We start from the raw sequence: 24,541 nt of genomic DNA on the forward strand, positions 1-24,541 counted from the left end.
GGATGTGCAAATTATGATCACTAATACAAAGTAAACCATTTTATTCACAAAAATGTCTCTATTTGTACAAATTCCTGCACATTCGTTGAATTCTGAATTTCTCGCACACATACGTTGAAAGCAATTTGTTTGTGGATTGTATCCTAGAAGAAGAACATCTGCAACACTTATCAAGTTAATGGTTAATTGTGCGTTCATCTATTAATCATTATGATACTAAAATCATAATAAAGTACACTACAAAAAATCATGTCCATCGAGTCCAGAAAATCATGAACGTAACGCATTTAATTTCACGTTAAGTATTTTCCTCTCTTATAAAAAATATAAGAACTCTAAATGTGTCTTTATGCATATAACTAGAATGTCACCTTATGTTGAAATAACGAGATATAATGTCGAAATAACGTCGAAATAACGACTTATTATTATATTGAAATAGCGTAATATTATTTTGAAAACATGAGTATATTTTATTTCTATTTTTTTCACCTGGAACAACCCACGGCCCGCCCCTGCGCAGTCTTCAAATAATCCCACGCTTAATCGAGCAGACTGATTCAGAGGAAAAATGAGTAAGAAAAGCGGTTGTACTAAACGCAAACGAAAAAGAAAAAAAGAGGAAAGGGAGGCGTCTTTATTAAGACAGGTTCCATCCATCAAAACTTTCTTTAAAAGTAGCCAGGACCAGGAGGAAAATCAGGGTGAAGAATGTGTGGTAGATGAGCAAGCTAACCAGGTACCCGAGGATGCCAGTGTTGGCAGCGCAGCACAATCTGCTAGCTGTACCGGTAGTGGCAGCAGAGAGCAGTGGTTTAATCAGGTGTCTGATCTGGCGTTGTAGGGGGCAATTGACGAGGATGCTCATACTGTTCTTATCGATCGTGGACCTGCTGCCTTTCATAATAGTTGCCTTTTTTCTACCAAGAAAAATCAATTTGTTAGTGTTTTTTCTGACTGTAAACACCCCGAACGTGTGCGTGACCATGAGAAAAGCACAGAGCATTGTAATTGCATGTTAGCATTGCTTCGGCGCTCATCTGTCACTGGGAGCGGGACTGTGAACGCTAAACTAGTGCAGCAGCTAGAAGAAGCGGTATTGGCGGGAGGTGCTAAAGCGGGTTGTGGCTGTCATAAAGTTTTTAAGTGAAAGAGGACTGCCTTTCCGTGGTGATGATGAAATACTTGGCTTACCACATAATGGCAACTATCCTGGCATTCTGGAAGTCATCTATCAGTTTGATCCTTTCCTCGCTGAGCACATTGATAAGTATGGACAGAGGGGTAGGGGCAGCATATCCTTTCTTTCACCCACTATAGGCCTATGTGAGGACTTGATTCAGCAAATGGGCGACAAAGTAAAAGCTATCATAGCTGCAGAGATACAGCAGGCAAACTATTTTTCTATAATAGCGGACTCTACTCCTGACCTGTCACATACCGACCAGCTGACATTCATTTTTAGATTTGTGAGTAAAGAGGGGAAAATAATTGAACGATTTGTTGGCTTTGTACCAATTGAGAGTCACACAGGGGAGAATCTGGCTGACACTGTAATGGCTGTGCTTGAAAATTTAAGCTTAGAAATTGCAAACTGCAGAGGCCAGGTGTATGACAATGCAAGCAATATGTCAGGGCGTTATAACGGGCTGCAGGCTCACTTGAAGAAAATAAATCCATTAATCCATTACATACCCTGCGTAGCACATTCTCTCAATTTGGTGGGTGTCAATAGTATTGAAGGCAGCTATCGAGATGCAAGTTAGTTCTTCAGCCTCATGCAGTCCCTATATGCATTTTGTGCGGGTTCCACTCGTAGATGGAACAGATTCTTCAATAATGCAGACATCAAGGTAGATACGACGTTGAAATCGCTGTCATCAACATATTGGAGTTGCCGTGCAGATGCATCTAAAGCCCTTTGTGGGAATTATGCACAAATCAGGGGCTCGTTCTTCATACGTCGCTAACTCGCTTAGCTGGATTTGATTGTTGGCGATTTGGCATGATCTTGGATCGTTTGGTTCTTCGAAGCTCATCCTGGACTTGCAGTCATAGCAACAGGTGCGCTAGCTTGAGCATGCTCACGAGCAGGCTTATTTCATGTAAACAGGATTGGATTGCGGCTTTATAAGCGGAGGTGATATGGGAAGTCTGACGTAGCCATGTCTTGACCATTTTTACGACAGCAACCTGTTGCGGAAGGTGCGAGGATAATTCGCAGAGCTTTTCGAATTAATCGCGTATTGCAGGATAGATAGGATCCTTTAGCGCAGCGCGACAGTGTAATTTTTGAGAGATATCGTGAGGGTGTTATTTACATCATTAATTTTCTGGAACCACACATTAAATGTTTAACACGGAGGAGTCGGGCTTTGACAACTGCACACAGACTGTGTGCATTGCCCTGAGATTCTTTGCGAGTGGCACGTTCCTTTAGACTATTGGAGATGTGGAGAACTTAGTGAAAAGTCCTGTCTGTCGTGCCATTCGCAAAGTTTACTTGGCACTCAAGCAGTTTTTAGGAGTTTTTGTGGTATTTCCAAGCCACTTAGTTGTAAAGCAGAATTTTATTTGCTATTGAAGGTATTTATAATTGTTAATGACATGCAATCATGACCATGCCAAAAAGTTTGACTAATAGTATGTGTCCTTCAGGCTTCCCTAACGTGATTGGTGCCATAGACTGCACACATGTCCCCATCAAGGCCCCACCATGGCCCAATGAAGGGGATTTTGTGAACCGAAAGGGGGTTCACAGTGTAAATGTGCAGGTAAGTAACAATTGCAATTTATAATATTCCAGATTAGTAATATTTTACTTAAAAAAAGGAATGTAATCAAAAAGTATGCAGTTGACTGACTAAAATCTCTTAGATGGTGTGTGACGCTATGGTCCATATAACAAATGTGGAAGTAAAATGGCCAGGATCAGTGCATGACTCAAGAATTTTCAGAGAGTCACATTTATACACATTATTTGAACGTGGTAAGGGAACTTATAAATGTCAAGCTCACAGTATTACACACACTTATGCTGGGCCTAACAAAACTGTATTTTTCCATTATACAGGGGATTTTGACGGGATCCTGCTTGGTGACCGGGGCTATGCCTGCAGGCAATACTTCATGACGCCATTCCCTGACCCAAACCCAAGACCCACAAACCCGTTACAATGCAGCTCTAGCCGGGACAATGGCACGCATTCAAATGACCTTTGGGCAACTAAAGGAAAGATTTCAGTGTCTGAAGGGTCTGAGGGTTGCACCTGGCCTGCTGTGACATAATTGTTGCATGTGCCATATTGCATAACATTGCCACTATCAGAAAGGAGAGGACCCCTGTGGTGGAGGTGCAGCCTGATGATGAACTCCAGCCAGTGCACTTGGACCAACCTAGTGGCAGAGCTGCACGGGACAGAATTGTGGAACACCACTTTTGAATGTGTAATAAAAGACAAGACAAAAATGTTTAGTTCCTGGAGTTTTATTTAAACAATTCTTTATAAAGAAAAGCCAGCAAGTCATCTTGCCTGCAATAAGAGATAGTTATGTAAAGTCAGCAATATTACTATGCGTCAAATGGTGTATTAGCACTTACTCTGAAGGTCCAACGCATTCTCATCCTTTAACGTCATATAGAGCGCTATATGACAAAACGGCGCTATACTACGCTAAAGGCACCCGTTATCGTTAATATAACACGTGCTGTGAGGGCTAAGTTTAGGTGTGGGGTAGGGTGTACGTGTCATATTCACGCTAAAGGATTTATAACGTCTTGGGTTCGCGTGTTATATTAACAATAACGGGTGCCATGTGCGTAGTATAGCGCCGTTTTGTCATATAGCGCTCTATATGACGTTAAAGGATGAGAACGGGCTGGAAGGTCCTTTTGAAGCAACTCTATCTCTAGTGCAATTTTTCTCTTTTTCAAGTTGTCAAGTTCAAATTCTCCTCTTACTTTGTTTTTTCAGGTCAAAATACTCAATTTTTTGTTGAAGATGCCATTTATATAGGGAACGGATGTCACCCTGTGTCATTTTGTGAAAGAAAAAGGGTCAAAACATGCCTCATGCAACAAAAGTAAAAGTACAACACTGTCCACCTCTGTATCAGTTCTTTGTGCAGACTCTTCTGTAGGCCTTTCTCTAGGTGTGGACTCCTGCAACTCATATTGCACACAAAAAGAATAGGTACACAAGTATATACAAATTAGTGTAAAGTTATTTATGCACTTACAGGTTCTTCCTCCAAAGGACAGTCATCTGAGAGGGTTTCTTCACTGTCCTGTGCAATGGAAATAAATGGGTATTACAAAGTGTTGCACTTTCTTCCCTTAATGCAAGTTAGAAAAAGTACACAACTTACTGCATGCTTCAGCCACCACTTGCTTGGGAACAGATAAAAGTGTTGGTGTAAAATGTAAAACTGCACAAAAGAGGGGAACAAAAAAAAAAGTCATTACAATTAACTACGCTGTAAAAAATATAATGTGATCAATAACTCATGGCAATATATTTTATATTAACTAAAAGTTTAGAAGTTTTCACTTTCACAAACGGTTGAAATAACTGTACAAGCCATTTGGATTATACTTTATTTAATGCAGCAACATATAATTTTACAGTGTACTGTTACGAACCCCGCTTTTAAAGTGCTCGTTAGGAGAGGGTGTCAGTAACATAAAGACAAGGAATGCAAAATGTATCAGTTTAACAATTTATTAGTAGCAGTGTCAGACGGCAACAAATAGTGATTGACAGATATTAACAACCATAGACCCACAAAACATTCAGACAAACGGGATTAAAGCAGTTTAGCAGCAGCAGGTGGAAACATCATGACGCGCATAGGGCTCTCTCACTCGTCCACTCCTGCCCTTCTACTGCAGTGCACGCCAAACTCTTGACAGAGCTGAAACAGTGATCATTACGATCGCGCCGCTATAGGAACGGGACACCAGTGATCAGCCTTCGCTCCCTCCTAACTGTGACCTCCTGTTACTGGTGCGTGACACACGTGTGACTCTCGTGCGTGCTTCCCGTGCGTCCGCTCTCTCATTATATCCCCAGCCCAGAATATCACTAACAGGCTGCAGGTGTGCAGAGCAGAGGCGAAGCCTAATCAAAGAGAAGAGAATCAAATCAGCCATAGCAGAATATATACATTAACAAAAGGCTCAGGCCGTAACAGTACTAAGAGAATTGAAAGCTCATTTAGCCTACCAGTAATAAAGGTGTAGCTACTACTGGTCCCTGGTCTGAGGAAGAGCTGCCGCCAGGGATGCCCTCCACAATGGGTCGGTTTTCATTTAACCCAAAGGCCAGCTCCTCTGCTGGGGTATATTGTGGTGGTGCAGGACCACCACCTGGTTTTTTTTTTCCAGCCTTTTTCTTGATGGCTGTTATAAACAGACAAACACATTATTTAACAGTGGCTTTTAAAGAGAGGGAAAAAAGTGGCTTTTTAAAATAAAGACAGTATAAGAATTAAAGGCTACCATTTTGTAGAATATTCTTGTACTTCACTTTTACTTGTCCCCATGTCCTAGTGGGTTCCGCGGAGGCTCTGATATAAAAGAACAAAGTAAATATGAAATTATTAAAATGCAAAAATACATACTGTAGAAAGTGATAGAAACATCTACCATGGACAGCACTTACGCATTTATTTGTTTGCTACTTTTTGCCAGCTCTCTCTCCTGGCTTTTGCAGACTTCGAGGTGTTCCCTGTCGTTTTAATTAAAGATTCAAATTCGGCATAACCTTCCATTAAAAGCTCTTGTTCTCCTTGAGAGAAAAACTGGGCGCGTTCTTTGGCCAAGCTGAACAGCCAATAGCAGCGTTGCTGATCACTGTTTCTACTATCAATACATGTCCCCTTTTAAACCAACGCGAGAACGCGCAATTATCTCAGATAACTCAATCCAGCGATACTAATCATAAAAAACAGGTGTGTTCGAAGAACCCAATTAGCCGTATCATGATTGGCATGATGATATCATCTTAGATGTCTCATTTGATCGCGGATGTTTTAAGCAACGTACGAAGAACGAGCCCAAGGTCTATACTTCAGAGCATATCTTCAGATACGGGAGAAAACCATGACACACACAATGAGGCAGCAGCACTGGGCTCAAAATTGGGCACTCTTGAAATGTCATTTATGGCACAGTTTTGGCACAGTGTTATTAAGCAGATTCAAAGTGACAAGTGAGGCATTACAAAAGACCGACATGGATCTGATGACTGTAATTCATCTGTTCAAGTCTTTGAGATCTTGGGTTGAATCACTACAAGACCAATTTGACCATTTTGAGAGATCTGCGAAGAACGTTCCCAGTGTGTGCCAGTCATATAAAGATGAACTGCAGAGGGTCAAAAAGCAGAAAGCGTTTTCAAATGAATGAACAGAGCATCAAGTAACTCTGAAAGGCCGGGAGCGATACCAGGTAGAAACATTCAATGCCACTATTGACAAGCTTTGTCAGCTGTTTAGACCATAGAGTGGATGCATCCTGGTACATTTATGACATCTTTGGGATTCTACTGAACGTGGAATCAGAGGATTTTCCCACTGTTCGTAAACGGGCGGATGCATTATCCGCTTCATATCCTTCTGATTTAGATCAGAACCTTGCAGATGAAATTATCCAGTTCAGATACTTTATTGAGAGTGAGCAGGATAAGTCTCCTCAAAAGCTGTTGCAGTTGCTCTGGAAACATGGTCTGCAATCAACTTTCCCCAACGTGTTTGTAGCCCTACATATTTTTTTGACACTGCCGGTTACAAATTCTGAAGGAGAAATCTCTTTTTCAAAAATGGCAAGAATAAAAAATGAACTTAGAACAACACAAAAACACAAAAGCACCTCAGTGCACTGTCACTGATGGCCATTGAATCTCAGCTGGTCATGGACTTGGATTTTGATGACATTGCAACTGAGTTTGCTAACAGGTAAGCCAGGAAGAAGTATTTTTAAGGGAAGCCTTAAAGCCTTTTTAAGGAGAGGAGGAAAGGATGAGGCAGACAAAGAGCCCTCAGGAGGAGAAAGACAGACAGACAGAATCTGAGGAGAGGAGGAGGTGTGTGTGTGTGTGTGTGTGTGTGTGGTAATGTGAGTATATTTGTGAGAGAGAACAAGTTAAATGAAATATAGTATAATAAAAAAAAAAAAAAATCCAAGCTGCTTTATTTTACATTTAGGGCATTTGGCAGATGCCTTTATTCAAAGTGACTTACATGCAGTACATTTGTCAATATTTGGACAGGTCATACATCAGCAATTGTAATTTTTAAGCAACCAATATTTTACCAGAACACTTATAGCATCTTGTAATGTGTCTACTTTCATTTCACTATCATTCAGTCATCAAACAAAGTGCCATTAGGGGCCATGAATAATAAAGTGCTAAATACATAAGTGCAGAATTTTTTAGTATAAAGAAGAGCGAGTATAAACAAGAGTAAAAAAGTTAAGATGACCTATACTGTTTGCATCCTTTTCATTTCAAGAAGAGGAGATTGGGAGAGAGACAAAGAGTGGCTGCCCCTGGAGAGCTGAAGAGTATAGAGGACAGAAGAGGAAGAGAGAGAGACAGACAGACAGTAAGGACACATTAATGGGTGTGTGTACATGTTTTTTGTGTTAATTATGGAAGAATTCGATTCATATAACTGGATTGGCAAAGGTGAGACACCATGTACTTGAAAATGCCAGTCACTCGCTAGAGGTGTTACTAAAAATAGTATCTAAAAATTCAAAAGCTTGATTGTGCAGGGCCCTACAAGACACATCAGAGCAGTGCTGAATTAAAAGCAAGAAACTGCGGAGTGACTACCGTAAGGTGAAAGACCACAACAGCCGGAGTGGTGTTAACAGAAAAATTAGAAGTGGTTAGATATGATGGACGCAATCTACAGACACAGACCGGCGAGTTTGGGAGCGGCCAACGCGTTGCTGGAGTCGATGATGGAGCCTGCCGGTAAGGTTCTTCTTGTGAAAAAGTACACAACGATAGTGGGAAAGCTAACCTGCAATGCACAACTTTTGAGCAAACTTGTTTGTTTGTCAGTCAGCCAGTGTGGTATCAACAAATAATTTGCAAGCTAGCAAAACGCTAGTTTATTAGCCAGTGGTGAACTGAGTAACTCACATACGTGTCCAGAAAACGTTTATTTGCACAGATACCCTAATCATATATAACTATTTAACCACTATTTACTATTGTACTAAAGATATTCAACTAAATAGTCAAGTCACCTTTATTTATATAGCGCTTTTTACAGTACAGATTGTATCAAAGCAGCTTCACAGTGATAACATGAAAATAATACAACACAGATCAATTATATAGATAAAATAGATATCAAAGATAGATGGGTCTAATGATAGAGCTTAGGTAAGAAAACTATGAAATATCAGAGTGAGATGTGAAAAAATGCCCACATTCAATGGGCTTAAAGTTTAAAATTATCATACTTTTTACCCTGCAACATTGCTGTACTTTTTAAGCCTTAAACAGTACAGCAATGTCCTGGGGTAAAAAGTACAATGGAATGTAGTGCTGTGAAAGTTACTCTGATAAAATTATAGATACTTGAAAAACTACTTATGTACATTGACGAAGTAAAAATGCTTTGTTACTGTCTACTGCTGTAAATTGACTTCCCACTCAGTCCTACTACATTGTATGTTCTGTGTTTATCTCAAACCGTATTGTTGCAGTTTGTGTAATTAGCGTGACTTGTGTAACTTTTCAGTAAAGGATCCTAGCTGTCAGGAGGAAATAGAGGGACTTGACTAGATGTCCACTCTTAAAAGCTCAAGTTCGCCTGCCAGGACATCAACACCGACACCACCACCACCACCACCAGAATCTGCTTCATGAACTTCGAGTGAACCTCGGCATATAACCATCGGTAAGACATGAACACCAAAGTGAAAACCAGTATTATACAGATCATATACAGTATAATCTGGACATTGTATTGTAGTATTGTTGATGTGATATTGGTTGGCTCAATTTACAAGGATAAAAATGCCTCGCTAAAGAACCAACATTCCTGTCTTTTTTGGGTTCCAGGCAAGAGGAAAAGGGGGCAACAGGATGTTGTTGCGACCCTGGTTGAGATGCAAGCAGCTGATGAGACAGCAGGAGTGGCTGGAGAGGATGGAGGACCGTCGTGACTGGTGCTTTGAAATGATGCTGGAGGACGCCCGCGAGGCAAGGCGGCTTGAGGCTGAAATAACTCGGCAACACATGGAGCAGTCAGCAAGCTTCCATCAGGCCTTCCTCGGCACACTCAGTCAGCTGGTGCAGGCGTTGAGTAGTCGCCGCGACCCTGTGCCATGATCCAGCCACTAGTGCTTTTCACACAGCACTACACTCGTTTACTTTTTTACTTTTTTGCTATTTAACTTCTATTATTGATGCACAGTACATTGTACTGAAGCATTTGTTTGATTTTTCAAATTAAAGTACTTTTTGTTTTGGGGGTCTTTCAGGAGCAGGGTTGAGAAAACACTGCTATAAATTGATTTAATTTTATAGCCTGGGAAAACCCAGACAACTTCCGGCAAATTTAGATTTGCACTGAAAGTTGGTCTGGCTAAGAGCTCATTCAAGGCCATTTCCAATCCACCGAAATCGCGGCACCAATCAGAAACGTTGGGGCGGGCTTAGGTTTTGTTTACTGTGTGTGATAATGGGAGTCACATAGTTGTCTTGCTGTTAATTTTAAATAAACGTAGAGCAAGTAGCTAAAGATTGTCTGCTCGTTTATTCAAACAGACGAACGTCGCTCTGCATACCCCAGATAGCAAACTGACATTGAATCAACGTGGAAATATGACATCGAAACAACGTTGATCTGACATTGTTTTGCTCATCGAATTAACGTTGAACCAACGTCAGATGCGTCATTCTTTCAAAACTAACGGAAAATCAACTTGAAATCAACGCGTTGTTTCAACGTTATGAAAGCAAACCAATTTTCGATTTCATTTAGCTTTGAAGAATGCCGCGTCTGACGTTGGTTCAACGTTAATTCGATGAGCAAATCAACGTTGTTTCAATGTCACGAGAGACGTCGTTTCCACGTTGATTCAATGTCAGTTTGCTGTCTGGGACGTCATCTCATTCAGCACTCTGATTGGTTTTAGGTCTATCCAATTGCGCCTTTGAGGCATTTGAGCTACGTCCGTTGGTGACGCCCCTCTGGAAATGATTTGTCTATAAAGCTTTGCCAGACCATAACTCAGTTACAAACTGAGATGGTCTGGTTTTAACCAGGCTAGTAATTTTATTAATGTTCCTGTAATCTGGTGTCACTGTCAACGAGACCTTTTGTTAATGATAATGGTGAAGTGGAAGATTATGCTTGCCTTAAATACAAAATAGCTGGTAATGAGTTACTTTAAAATAGCTAATCTTCAATTATTTCACTCTGTACTCGTATGATTTTAAAATTAACCTATACATACAAAATATGAATTAATTCTTCTACATGGGTATTGCAGAGTAATAATTCCTCTCTTTTACAAAATATGAAGAGGCAGGGTAAATGTAAAATCGATTTATTTGTATCTATAAAATCAATCAAAACATGTAAACAAAACAACCTAGACAACATGACATCATGACTTTTGTGTAAACATACACGCCACTCTCAAGTCAAGTGGCGTGTTATCTACAGTATACGCATTATTAGCTATCTGCGTGCATGCATGAATGTCTACGCCGTTAATTGTCCGAGTGATTCTGCGTGTATGTACACGCCGTTAAATGTCCAAGCGAAACGAAGCAAAATGTAGATCTAGATCTGCGGAGGGATATTTTTTTTTCTTAGGATGGTAGGGGAAGACTCATAAATGGAATTAACCCCAGTGACGGGTAGGTTTAGGGACGGGGTTGGGGTAGGTCATATATTTATATATACAGTAGGGGTTGAACCCACTAGTCGATTAGTCGACCTTAATGCAATGCTTTACGCTTGACGTCGACTAGTCGCGATCAATCAATCGATCAAACCACTTCATGAGGAGGTTTGGGCCGCTTTACAGACAAAACTGGACACGTGTAAATGCATCTGGTTGTTGAAACCGCATTTGTAAATTGGATTTCTCCCAAAAATGCTGAAAAAACATGTGAGAGTGTGTTAGCCTATGACAAAGCTATAACACGCACCGCAGCTTTTATAGTCTATTCATAAAGCCAACGTGCAAACTATCGTAAATCAAAGTAAATGTAAGTCACAGACGCTTAACACACAATCATCTTCGTTAAAAATAAAGAAACAAAATGATCTTACCAGTGCTGTCTCTCTTATTGCTGTCTTTGATTTTGAAATTAGCTGATGATTAATAAAATGCAGCTCATTACTGTTGCTTTCGGTGATGTGAACTCTGTTAAATCTGCATATAGCGCGTTGTTTGAAGATCGGATTTATATCCGTTGTGTGGAAACATATTTATGTGACCAGGTGCAAATGGAATCTTTTGATAAATCAGATCAGTAAAAACGCATGAAGTCTCCAGGTGTAAACAGTCCCATTATGAGCTGTCAGCATCTGTATAATTTTCTGTTAATTAATTGCAAATTGTGGCATGTTGAAAATCAGTCGCATCTCTTGTGTTTTTATGAATGACGTGAGTGACTAGTTGACGTCGACTTGACTTTGATGTCATAACAGTCGACTTCAAAAAATCTGATGTCGTTCAACCCCTAATATACAGTAATAATGTAAAGTCAATGGCGTTCATAAACACGGTCAAAAGCGATTATGCGTGTTGCAACATGACATCATGACTTTTGCGTAAACATACATGCCACTTTCGAGTCAAGAGGCGTGTTATCTCTACACATTTTGTGCTATCCGCGTGTATCCGCGTGTATGCGTGTATGTCTACGCCATTAACGTTCGCGTCATTCCGCGTGTCTGTACACGCCGTCAAATGTCCAGTCATAAATGCCATTAACCCCAGTGATGGTTACGTTTAGGGATGGGGTTGAGGTAAGTCATATCTTTTTTTTCCTAGGATGGTAAGGGAACAGTCATAAATGCCATTAACCCCAGTGACGGTTAGGTTTAGGGACGGGGTTGAGGTAAGTCATATATTTATATAACATTAAAGGTGCAATGTGTAAAAAAGATGAGTATCTATTAACAGAAATGCAATATGACATCCATAACTATGTTTTCAGTGGTGTATAAAGAACTTACTTAATTAACCGTAATGTTTTTATTACCTTAGAATGAGACATTAATAGCTCCATAACCGAGGGAATCCCCTTCTATGAAGGTCGCCATGTTGTGACGTCATATTCCTACCGTAGCCGAACGCGAACAAACAGCGCATCAGAACGCGTTTCATCACAACCTTGAAAGAGAAGCAGCAGAAAGCTGGAAGCTAGCCTAACACTCCGTGAGTAGTGACTTTTCCCTTGTGAGTGGTGTAAAATATGTAGTTGGGATTGTTTCATGTAACTTAGTTCTCCCTCGCTGTGTTATGGGTTTGTTATGTTGGGGATAGATGTGCTGTTACGTTCGTGAGACAGCTGATGATTAGTATTTATGTCATTGACCGTAAAACAGTACGTTACAGGAATCACTAAGCCGTCGATAGAGACTTTTAGATCACTAAAGTCGATCACGAAGAGTTTTAAAAATCAGAGAAAAAAGCCTATTGTGTGTAGTAAATAGTATCTATGGGATGCGGAGATGACATGATTGTAACAGCGCGCGCACTTCCGACCTTTGGACTCATGCGATGCGGACGCGTCCCAGCTCAGCCACAGTAACAGCTCATATTAGCCAGCTAAACTATTACTACCCTGTTAGAAAAAATATATAGCTGCTCCCTCGCTGTATTATGGGTTTGCTACAGTATGTGTGGAGAAATGTGCTGCTGGTTACGTTTGTGAGACAATCAGCTGATTACTATTATTATATTAAATTATATATTAAAACCCTTGATCCTCACCTGACTATGGCTTTGTAAACAGTATTCATGATGTGGTTTATAATGGACTGTGGTACAGAAACAGTGACAATGTTACACACTCTTGGCTTACTCTGGCTATTCTCTGCTGTCTCAGCCGACGAGATGTTTGTCCCGTTTTAGCAACCGTAGCTTCTTCGAAAGGGAGGGGTGAGCAGTGGGCTCAGCCCTTAGTGCAAACCTGGTGCAAACTCTCAACCGAACCACTAGATGTCGCTAAAAATCACACATTGCTCCTTTAAGTCAACGGCATTCATAAACACACTGAAAAGCGATTATGCGTCTTGATAGCATGCCAAAAATGGAAATACGAATTGCCGTGTCATACACACGCGACTTCATGAGATCAGTCTGCGTGTTGATAGCACGCCAAAATACGAATTGGTGCGTCATACACACACCATTTCATGAGATCAGTCTGACCTAGCATTTACACAGGTGCACCTTTGATAACTGTACAACAGATTTAACTGTTCAAAAACCAATTCAGACCCTCACATATATCCCTGCCCTCCTTCTCTACACCCTGTGCCAGTGGCACCACAGGCTCTGCAGCAATAGCTGTATCCCATTCGAGCTGGTAATCCTCTCCATATCTTTCACAAAGATTTTGCAGAGCACAAGTCAACACCACGGATTTTACCAGTTCAATGTCGCTGTCATTCTTTAGCACCGCCACCTCCCTTTAAATCTCCCAAAAGCATTTTCTACCACCACCCGAGCCCTGCACACTGTCTTGTTGTAGGTCAGTTGTTCTGCTGTCAGCCGGCTATTGTCAGGGAATGGTTTTAAGAGCCAATTCTGCAAAGGATAGGTAGAGTCTCCTAGCACATAATAGTCAGAATTCACCCCACTGATGTTCCTGGTGCAAGCTGGGTAAAGGCTTCCACGTACTCCCACAATGTGGACGGTCTCAGAACCCGAGCATCATACAAACTTCCAGCCATTCCTGCATAAACATTCCAAAATAGTCATTTTCCGTCAACTACTGGAATGATGGAATGCCAGCCTTTTCTGTTGAAGTAATCACAGTGGTAGTCCTTTGGGGCTATTATGGCTATGTGTGACCCATCAATGGCACCCACACACGGCGGAAGCCCAAATCGGTTCTCAAAGTAGGCTGCCATCTCTTTAGGCTTCTGCCGGTCAGGAAAACAAATCTGTTCTGGAACTAACAATGTGCAAGTGGCCATGCAGAACTCCTGGACGCACCAACACACTGTTGTTTTGCTGACTCCAAAAAGATGGTGAATACTTCTGTAGTCGCTGTTGGTTGCCAGCTTTCACAGTGCCAGCTACTCTTTTCTTAAGGGGAACACACTCTGAAGTTCGTGTCCTGCTTATCCATAGCTGGATACACCATGGCACAAAGGGACAGAAATGTTTCTTCAGACATCCTGAAGTTGTGCACCCACTCTGTGTGTGTGAATCCTGGAACGATCACATCCCACCAGTCATTTGAGCGGCTGAAAGTCCAAATGGTTGGTCTGCAGCGCCGATTTTGCACCAATTTTGATTATCTAGAAAAACACAAAGCAAATACAATGTAGCAGTGAGGGTGGATGTGTTCAGGTTAAGAGGTTAATTATTAGTGCAACTATCATAGGGCAGATGAAACAATACATAAAGTACTTGCATTTATTTGCATAAAGTAAAATGCATTTATTTAGGGGTTGAGCAGAACGGCTGCACAGTTTGACAAGTTTTTGCCCAGCACTTTCGAATGCGTCTCCGTCCCCAGCACATTTCAAACCAAACTGACGCCCGTGGGAGTTTAAACGAGTTTCCAGCATGTTGAGTGATGCTTTTTCCAGTGAGCTGAAAGTCTCAGTCTGGTCGTGTACCATGAGTGCTCGCTTTGTTGGAGCACGCGCAAGAGCACAAGCCCTCTTGTAACAATTGACCCTTCGCTAAGCCCCGCCCTCCCTAGTTACTGTTGCTACGCCTGTCAAGCTTTCGCGGCTGGCCCATCTATTATAGTGTGGATGCACCCGGTATCAGACATTTCAATGAGATAATTAGTAATTTTCGGCGAATAAGTGAAATATCTGAGAGAGCAAGACAAAAGGGACTACAGTATGCATTCGAGGGATATATTCACGACATATGCAACCGATTAGAGAATAATTTCTTAAAAATTGAAGTTAAAGCCTAACGTTATAGTCCCAGCGCAAGCAGCAGCGCCTCATACGCTGACCGTTCAAATGGGAAACACAAATTGAGGAACAGCTATGTTCATACACTGCAGGGTATGTGAAAATAATCTTAATAATTATAAATCAAACAGCTTATCAATAAATCTTGTGGAATAACACTAATACCGGGAGAGCCGCGATCGGATTGGGTTAAGTTACTTAGTAAGGGGTAACGTTAGTAGGACGTCGATTAACAAAATGCTGAAATATATTTTAAAGTATGTCAGTGAGCCTTTGTCTTGTCTCTTTAATCGTCTTATTTTACGTTATCATTATGACCAAAGAACCGTCGATATTTCCAAGCAATAGGTGTTTTTGTTAAGCATGTCGACATTTTTAGTTGTGAATGGGTCTTGCACATAGATGCTAGATCACGCCAATCATTTCTCCCCTTGGCTTTTAGATTTTCTGGAAGGAAAACAATTCATCTCCCCCGTCCAAACTTTTAGTATACCGGTATCAGATTTGCGCAATCCATACGCACAATGCTTCAGCATGTTTCCCTCGTTCGAAAGCTTGCCAGACCCCCCGCGCATAGTTACGGTTGCTAAGACATGATTGGCCAGTGGCGGTTTTCGGGCGTGGCTTAGCGAAGGGTCAATTGGTTACAATCTGAAACATCACCAATAGAACCCGCTAATACATACAGCATCTTTAATTTGAAACCTTTTTGCTCTATTTTCAAATTCCGTGTTTAAATTTGTCTTTGTGTCAATGTGAAAGGATGTGATGTTTTCTTGTACCAATAGTACGGTAACGATATCATCATTGTCTCATAATTATTCATGAGACTGCACGTCCTTATCCTATGAGAAGACGCCTTGCTTAATTATTCATGACAGCACACGTTGATTTCCTTTGAGCTTCAACAGTGAGATGATGGCATACAGTAAGTGAGAGATGCATTAATGGAACAAAAACTAGTGTGTTTTTTTTATATATGGACCAAAAAAAAAAAAAAACACTGACACAACACATCCTTTTATTTTCAAGTGCACAAGCATCACATTTCTTGCTACAGCATATCAGGTGGTGGGGTGTGGTCCACTCGTTCTGACAGCATACGCAGCAGGAGATACTGACATTTAACTATCAAAACTACTGTGAATACATTGGCATGCCCTTACGTTTAATTAAGATTAGCTCTGATAGTCTCCAGGGAGCCTGGGAAAAATGTCAACACCCAATTGCCTCTGGAGGGGGTCTCAGCAGCTGGCAGAAGGCCTACAATTATGAAGTTATTTTTGGTGCAAATCAACTGAACGCCTGTGAAACTGAAGTTTGTAGATGTAGAGAATAGCCATACATGTGTATCAGTAAATTTGAAGTCACTAGGGGTGTCACGATTCTCCAAATCCTTGATTCGATTACATTTTTGATTCTAAGGTCACGGTTTGATTCGATTCCCGATTGTTATCAATCGGCCAATCAGGATGCTCTCTGTCTTACATGCGCTTCATGAGGCACACACGCAAGGTCTGTCGCTCTCTCTCTCTCTCTGCCGTGCGCGCAGTACGGTTTGGACCACAGTTTTTTCTGCACGGCATGTACACTCGCTCTTGCTCGCTCACTCTAGATTTGCTAATTTGCGTGCATCAGGGTATTGGATCAAAATCCCGCCAAATGTATTGCGGCCATGGATCAAAAAATAATAAATCAAATAAGCGTGATTCAAAAATGTAAAAAAAATTGCACAAACTGAAGAAAATAATGCAAAATTATCAGAAAAGCAAAGAACGTGGTCACGGATCAAAATATAATAAGCGTGTATCAAAAAATAACAAGCATGAATAAAAGCTTTAAACACATTAAATAATATTTTGCATGAAACTTAAATTTATGTTCATGTTTTCGCTCTTCTTTCCGTGTTCTGTGCTTGCTCTTCCAAATGTTGCAAGTTCGAGTTTCATGTAAATTAGGACGCCTGAAGCGTCACCATTGGTCCACTAGCTCCTCCTTTAGCCAATTAATCGAACAGGGGAGTTGACCTCACTCCAATGCGACTCACGCTAAAGAAAGTGGAAAGCGCCACTGACTTTAGACTAGTTTTTTAGGCGTTATATGGCATGTTGGCCTTTGTTTGTTGTTGCTAGTATACGTTGCAAATAGAGGGAGGCAAAATTGTTTTTCGCCTACAGCGGCAGAAGTGCATGCGCCGGTCCTAGCTGTAAACACTTGATGATGCAAGTGAAATACCGGAGTGAACATGGCTGTAAATGACTTTTCCTTCAGGTTGAAAAACCCCGGAATGTTCTCCATAACAGAGCGAATTGCATCCCGTGTCTTGTTTCCCATTTCTGCGGTCGTTTCGGTTTTCGATTTCTCTAACCTTCAATGTAAAACTTGGCGCTTAGCGCCTATGTCATGGCTCTCAGCCCGCCCTCTGTTCGTTGATTGGCCGGCTGTTTTCAGACCGGTGGAAAACTGAAAGATAGGCTGCTATCTCAGACGGACTACAGGAGCGAAAATAAATTAGAGGAAGTAGGAAGTCTGAAGTAGTCAGGCTATTGCATCTCAGGCTTAGCTCAACAAGTTGCAGAACAAACTCAAACATGTCCTGTGACATTCGAAAGTGCTGCCATCACTGATCTTCGTTAAAGTTTTCAAGGACATTAGACCAAAAGACAGCTCCTTGAGGTCTTTGTACCATCCACAATCTTTACTTTCTTTATTATTATTTAGGATAGCCCCTTGAGATGTACCAACTCATTTTCAAAGGATTAATAAAGTATTTCTTATCTTATCTCCTAAATTTCCTGGAAGTCTTTAGTCAAGGATTTATGGCTTTTACACAAAACTCTGACCCACAATCAGAATGTAACTAGAGAAATCGAGAGTCATCAGACAAGGCAATATTTGGCCAATCTTTTATTGACCAATTTTGCTGAGCCTATGCAAATTTTAACCTCTGTGTCCTTTTTTAAGCTTGCAGGAGTGACATCTAGTACGATCTACTTGAAGTGGCCGATCTTCTTCAATGTAGATGTGTTGCCTGACGAAAATGTATTTATTCAACGTTGTCTACATTATTGCATCTGCAGCATTATGAACTTTTGTAAAGATATGTTAGCATTTAACCTTTAAATGCATCATTACATTCAAATTGCAAACACATTGCCGCATGAAAGACCCACGACTGGCAGGTGAACGTGCAACAACATTTCTCTCTGAAACGGTAGGGAATTAAATTATATTGAATGGAGGATTTTAACTGTGATGAGATGATTGACAGGGCAGTTTACTGTGATAGGACGCACGTGACAGGGCTGTCCGTTAAAGATGACGTGATAGTATGTCCCAAAGCTTGCCTACTCTTTTACTACACACTCAAAAGTATGTACGTTTTCTTCACAAAAAGAGTACCTACTTTTAGGGCGTAGCATATAGGCGAATTGGGACGCAGCTTATGTTTTTGATGTCATTAGACACGCACCTGTTGCCATTTTCTGGTGTGTTTTCAATTTCTGAGTTTTCATAGCAGTACTGTAAAGTCTATTATATAACATCCAGAAACACTCCACCTAACCTAAGAGAAAAAAAACCTTTCTTTCTTTCTTTCTTTCTTTCACCACATTTACAAACACATTGTATTATTGTAATATGGTTTATAACAGACTACCATATATTCAAGATATAAACACTGTTCAACAACCAGAGATAAGACACCCATCTAAAGACACCCAGTAATTATGCCTGTAGTATTATGTAGGAAAAATAAACCCACCTCTGGAGGTTTGTCTCCTCTTCTTAACCATGATTTTTAATTGCTGGATCTGCAAGAAAATGACAGTGGGATTGGATGAGACCAATAGGACGGAATGCACTATTCTACCTACTGTTTACTTGTTTGATAATACTTAAAAAATGTTGTGGCAGAAGAATTGGACCAACATCCAGTATTGTTGGTTGGCTCCAGGAAAAGGCACAGTAATTGATGTCTGCTCAAAACAACAATTCGTACCACTGGACATGAGGACTCCTCTCCTCTGTCAAACACATCAGCCTCTCCAGTTTTTTGGGTGGCTTTGAACAGTTTTTTAATTGCTGGATCTATGAGTAAGCATGACAATATGATATTTAGACATGCACCAATTACTCAACTTTTGACTGAATCAGTCATTTTTTCATGTGATTTGCATTGACCAATTGTGTTTGCTGTAAAGTAGTTCAAAACAATGACAATTGGCCACATTTGGTATAGGCAGGTCAAACTCTGGGATTGATCAATCCCAGGAGGGAAATTAAATGCAGGTGTGACTGTCTATGTGTCTGGCACTGGCAACTTGAGCTAACTGGATTTTAAATTTCTGCGACACAAGGAAAATGGGTTTATAGTGTAAGGGGTATGCAGTCAAAGACCCAGAACCAGATATGAAGAATGAAGACCTTGAGTCAGAAGTATAATATATTAAAAAAAAGTTTTACTGAAGATAGTTTGCAGTTTCATCAGCAGAAGTCATCTTCAAGACAGGAGTTCGTAGGCCGCCCCGCTTACAGCTACAAAGATCACAGCAGTTACACCATTTCCACATTGGGACACCATTTTTGTCTTTTTGTTGTTTTTCCAGACTGCGGCATACATCCCTATGCCGATGCTTTCGAGGCGTGGAAATTGGGACAATCAAAACAAAAAAAGGTGTGTATGAAAGAAAGGTTGCAAGACTTCTTTGCCTGGCCTCACGTTAATGTAACTTCATTTAACTTACCCCTGACATTTAAATGTTATTATAATCCATATAGGGAGTGGATTACGTCTATGTTTTTTGGAAGTCCTGTGAGGGATGGTGAGTCTATTCAACACAGTCTCATGAAGGTGCGTATCTATACCACGAGTGTCATTTCTCGTGGCATTTATACGCCAAAAGTGTTTTTTTCGTGTATATGGTACGCACTAAAAAACCCTGGGTTAGGTTTAGGGGGAGGGGGGGTGGGGAGTTCGTGTGTATTATACGCAAAAAAGTGCGTATCATATGTACGCGAAAATCGCGTAAACTGTTTTTGGCGTATAAATGCCACGAGAAATGACATTCGTGCCATAGACACGAACTTTCATGAGATCGGGCACGTCTATTTATTCCAGTGTAGTTTACAGTTTAGTTGTGAGTCCAGTTCAATAGCCTGTTTTAGTCAAACTATTGTTAAAAGTGTAATTGCTTATTTGTGTCAGATTCATAAGATTAAGCAATGTAATTGTATTTTTTCTTCTTCCAGTGGAGAGACCTGGAGGCCCTCCTGGGAGCCTACTAAAAACATAGAATATTGCACTTAGTTCAACGCACACACGAACACATGCACACTGTTAAAGTTTTCTATAAAAGTTGTGATAGTTTTCTAAAAAGTTCTGTTAAAGTTTTTTTTTATTAAAGTTCTGTAGTTTTTTTAATTAAAGTTCTGTTTAAGTTTTTTTTTTAATTAAAGTTAGTTTTTGTAAATAAGTACAATTTTTGAAAGACGTGAATATATTAATCTCCTTCCTTGCCATTACTTTGACATGACAGTTATGTCAATTGCCCTGCAAACAAAGACATTCCTTGATTCTTTGTTAAATGCATTGCTGTTTTGCAGTGTAGTATGTGTATTGGTACGATCAATCAACCCCAGCTTGAATGGGGACTTAGTTTTAACGCTATCACAGGATTGAATGGCATTGTCAGTAGATACAATGTATACAAAGTCTGTATTAGGAGCAACATACCCACAAGTAGTGCACTGATAGGATAACCTCTATATTTAACTTGCAGCTGCTTTGTTACCAATGTACTCAGAATACCTTAAAGTGACCTTTGCATCCATCTTATGTTATGAATTAATTGAAACTAACGAAATATTGTCTTAACATAAAAATGCATAATGTTAATATTCTTTCATTTCAGACAAAAGTCCTACGTTGGTCTGATGTGTTGTGCTTCTGCCCTAGTTTCTACCTCCACCTTACCGTGCAGTCCTGCTAAATCGTCTTGTCATTAGTCATTGGTAAATACGTCCTGCACTGTATCTGCATCAAGAACCATGTACATGGTTAAACAGTCTGAAAACTGAGTTGTTATTTACCCTCAGAATGTTTTTCTGTAATTTTTGCAACCTTTCTCTGATTTGGTTTCTTGCTACTTTGACTGGACAATTAGGTTGGCATTGGATGCTTTACAGTGAAATGAAGGGTCTATTGATCTCACATAAAACATATGTGTGCGTTAAGCTGTAAAACAGGCAGTTCATTTGTTAATAGACCTCATAGAACAGTACATAGGTTGGCTAAATCTTACATCGATGAATTATCCCCCTGCCCCCAACACACATCTAGATGGATACATTCATGACTGTGGTTGTAGTTTTTTGTTGTATGACTTTTATGTTGGACTGTTTTTGCTGTCCCATTGTAACCCTTCTTATGTTTTAATTTACAGGCTCCTGCGGAGATGTTAAACGATGCAGAGCTGATGAAGGTGATGGGGAGATGTAGAGGAGCAGTGGCAGTGTTGGATCGACGACTCTTCAAGCGTCTAAGAATGACTCTTTAAGAATTATCTTTTATGTATGTTATATGTGTATGAGAAATCTGGTTTCAATAAAAGTTTTATTATCTCACTGTTACATTTCATTGTATCACTTTGGACAAAGTGCGATGTATAACAATTGAGAAAGGTGAAGTAGTTAGTATTAGTACTAGAAGCAGCAGCACTGGAAGTAGTAGTAGTTCTTGTTGCTCATTTTAATTATAGTTTTAAACTTCAACAGAGTATACACCTTCCAGGAAGTTTGTCAATGGAGAGTGGCCAGACTCTTTTTGTAAATGAAATGAAGTATGAGAGTCTGGTGGGACCAGGCTAACCTGTCTTGGCCACTGCCTGGAAATCCTCCTAAGGGTCTGCTCCAAAACCACCTCAGTTCTCTACAGGGACTTATTTGACATTTCTCTAATCTGAGATCTCTGGCTGCTACTGTTTTGTCTAAGGTCAGGGAGAGAGAGTTGTTTGGGGTAGGCTCACATGTATTTTGTGACACACATGGATATCACATGCCAAAATTCATTTAGGCCACACATGCCACCTATATTTAAGTGTGCAAAATGTACACCTTGCTAGTATGTTTATCCAGGGCTGCTTAATTGTTTGCTGTATAGATTATACAATATTTTGGACATTCCTTATCAATAAACTTCAACAGCAGTTGCTGATTTCCCCACTGCATCTCCCACTCCACCAAAGAAAAGCTAAAAGATGGCCTGCAAGGCAGTTGTAGCAAATTTGGCGCCAAAATAGGACGCCATGATGCTAAATATCCAGCATGTTTTTAAGAATTTTGAGAGTAGTCTAAAATTCTATTGAAATTCTGAGCCTGTTGATCGCCAACTAGTAGTGAAATCATCACAGATCCATTGATTTTGTTTGGATTTTTATCATTTTTTCTGTGGAATGAGTATAGTGTTTGGTGAAAAGAATGGCATATTGCCTGTTGTCATAACTTAATGGAATAGTTGATTGCCAATGAAGTAAAGATGAAAATAGTGGAAAAAAAGTGAAAAAACACCTGGTTTTTTTTGCATTAAATTGATGCAAAATCATGTAGAAATGTGTTTTAAGAATTATTTTTTCAGTGTATGTTGTCCGCACATGTGTTCTGTGTATCTGGAATGCATTTATTGAGAACCTACCCAACCCACTAAGGATTTGATGAAAAAAAAAGTTTTTCACATTTTTCTGATAAAAAACAAAGGGTACGTGCGTACACTAAAATGGCCACAATTTTTTTTCGCGATATTTCCGGCAGAGCAGACCCTCCAATTATTTTTTCTTAGGGTCAAAGTTAACAGAAAAAAAACACAAATAAAAAGTATGGCAGACCATGTCAGGTTCAACCCATTTTATAGAGCTTTTGAGACTTTGGCTCCCTGACTAATAAGACAAACAAGAGCTTCATTAAGAGGCGACTGTGAAGCACGTTTTAGAGTAATGAGTTTGGTCGAGTTTGGATCTGCTTTTTCTGTAAGAGCTGTTAACAACTGAAATTTACCAATTAATATTAGACAGTGTCATACTTTTGTGGGGCGATTTTAATGTGATTTGGTTCTTTCTGGCCCAGGGACTGCAGATGAAAATTAGCTTTATAGCTAATTCTTGGACAGTTTCTTAACATTGTCCCTGTTAAAAAATAAAATAAACACTAAGGTCATCTATAATACCTAGAGAGCAATATGTGTTAGCATTCCCATTTATTTCAATGGAAATTGCTCTTCTGGTGCATGCAGCTGTATTTAACTTTATATATAAAGAACAAAAGACAAAGATCCTACAAAGACAGCAAACAAGAGGAGACTTAAATAGGGAACAAATCAAGAGGGAACAGGTGGAAGAACTCAAACACTAATCAGGTAAAAAGGGGGATGTATCAAACAATGACTGGGGCACATGGCCCAACATAACAAAACACCCATGTGCAACACAAGACAGGACAGACACGTGACAAGATCAAAAAGAAATGCCAACGGCCAAACACAATTGCTCCTGCATTGGTTTAAAATGGGTATAGAGAGCAGTAAGAGCCTGATCCATAGATATCCATAATAAAGGCTAGATGTGTTACGGCGGAGTCTCTATCGTCATCACCGGCGGCCACCTTGTCACAGGCAAGCTTTCTGGCGGGCTCTGTGGGTCCTAATGTAAGATGAGCGATCAGCACGAACACAAATACTCTTATCTCGTTGAAATCTTGACGGTTTTAGAAACAGTTTGGTTCTTACAAACGTTATTAACGTGGCTATAATTCTGGATGATTATTTATTGATATACTTATTGTTCATAAGTATGCAGTGTCATAACTACATCTCTGATGTTTTTAACAAACCAAACCATTTGAAAATGAAGAAAGTTATGGTTATTTAAAAAGTACATGCACCAGTAAAACACAATGTTACGAGTGAGCGAGCTGCCTTTGACAAGATGGCCGCCGACCTCGTCGACCTCCATTGGCCAGCAGCGCGGACGAAACATCTACAGTAGCCTTTATTATGGATCTGTGGCCTGATCCACTGTCACAGTAAGTCCATTTTTGGCCAGTCTATGGTTGCACTAGGTCTGGAATATATAATGTTTTTGATTTTCAGAATATTAATGCCTAAATTAATTTATTTACAATTATGTTTTACGTTCTAAGAAACATGGAATACAAAAACACACAAACAAAACAAACCAAAGCTTATCCAATTATAAACTGCCTAAGTAGGTGACAGTGAGTTGATGGACAGAATGGCACAGAATATATTGTGTGTTGTAGAAACTGCCAAACAGATGCCGCAGGCTTCGGATACTCAATGTCTAAAACATAAAATATTTTAAAGCATGTATCC

General features: G+C 40.1%; 1 pseudogene; it reads right to left on the minus strand.

Moving 5' to 3' along the window:
* Positions 1–3,524: 3,524 nt before the first annotated feature.
* Positions 3,525–8,931, minus strand: LOC148981347 (uncharacterized; annotated as a pseudogene).
* Positions 8,932–24,541: the final 15,610 nt, after the last annotated feature.

This window comes from Pimephales promelas, chromosome 5, assembly GCF_988280905.1.
Source record: "Pimephales promelas chromosome 5, fPimPro1.hap1.1, whole genome shotgun sequence".
In the NCBI taxonomy this organism is placed as follows: Eukaryota; Metazoa; Chordata; class Actinopteri; order Cypriniformes; family Leuciscidae; genus Pimephales; species Pimephales promelas.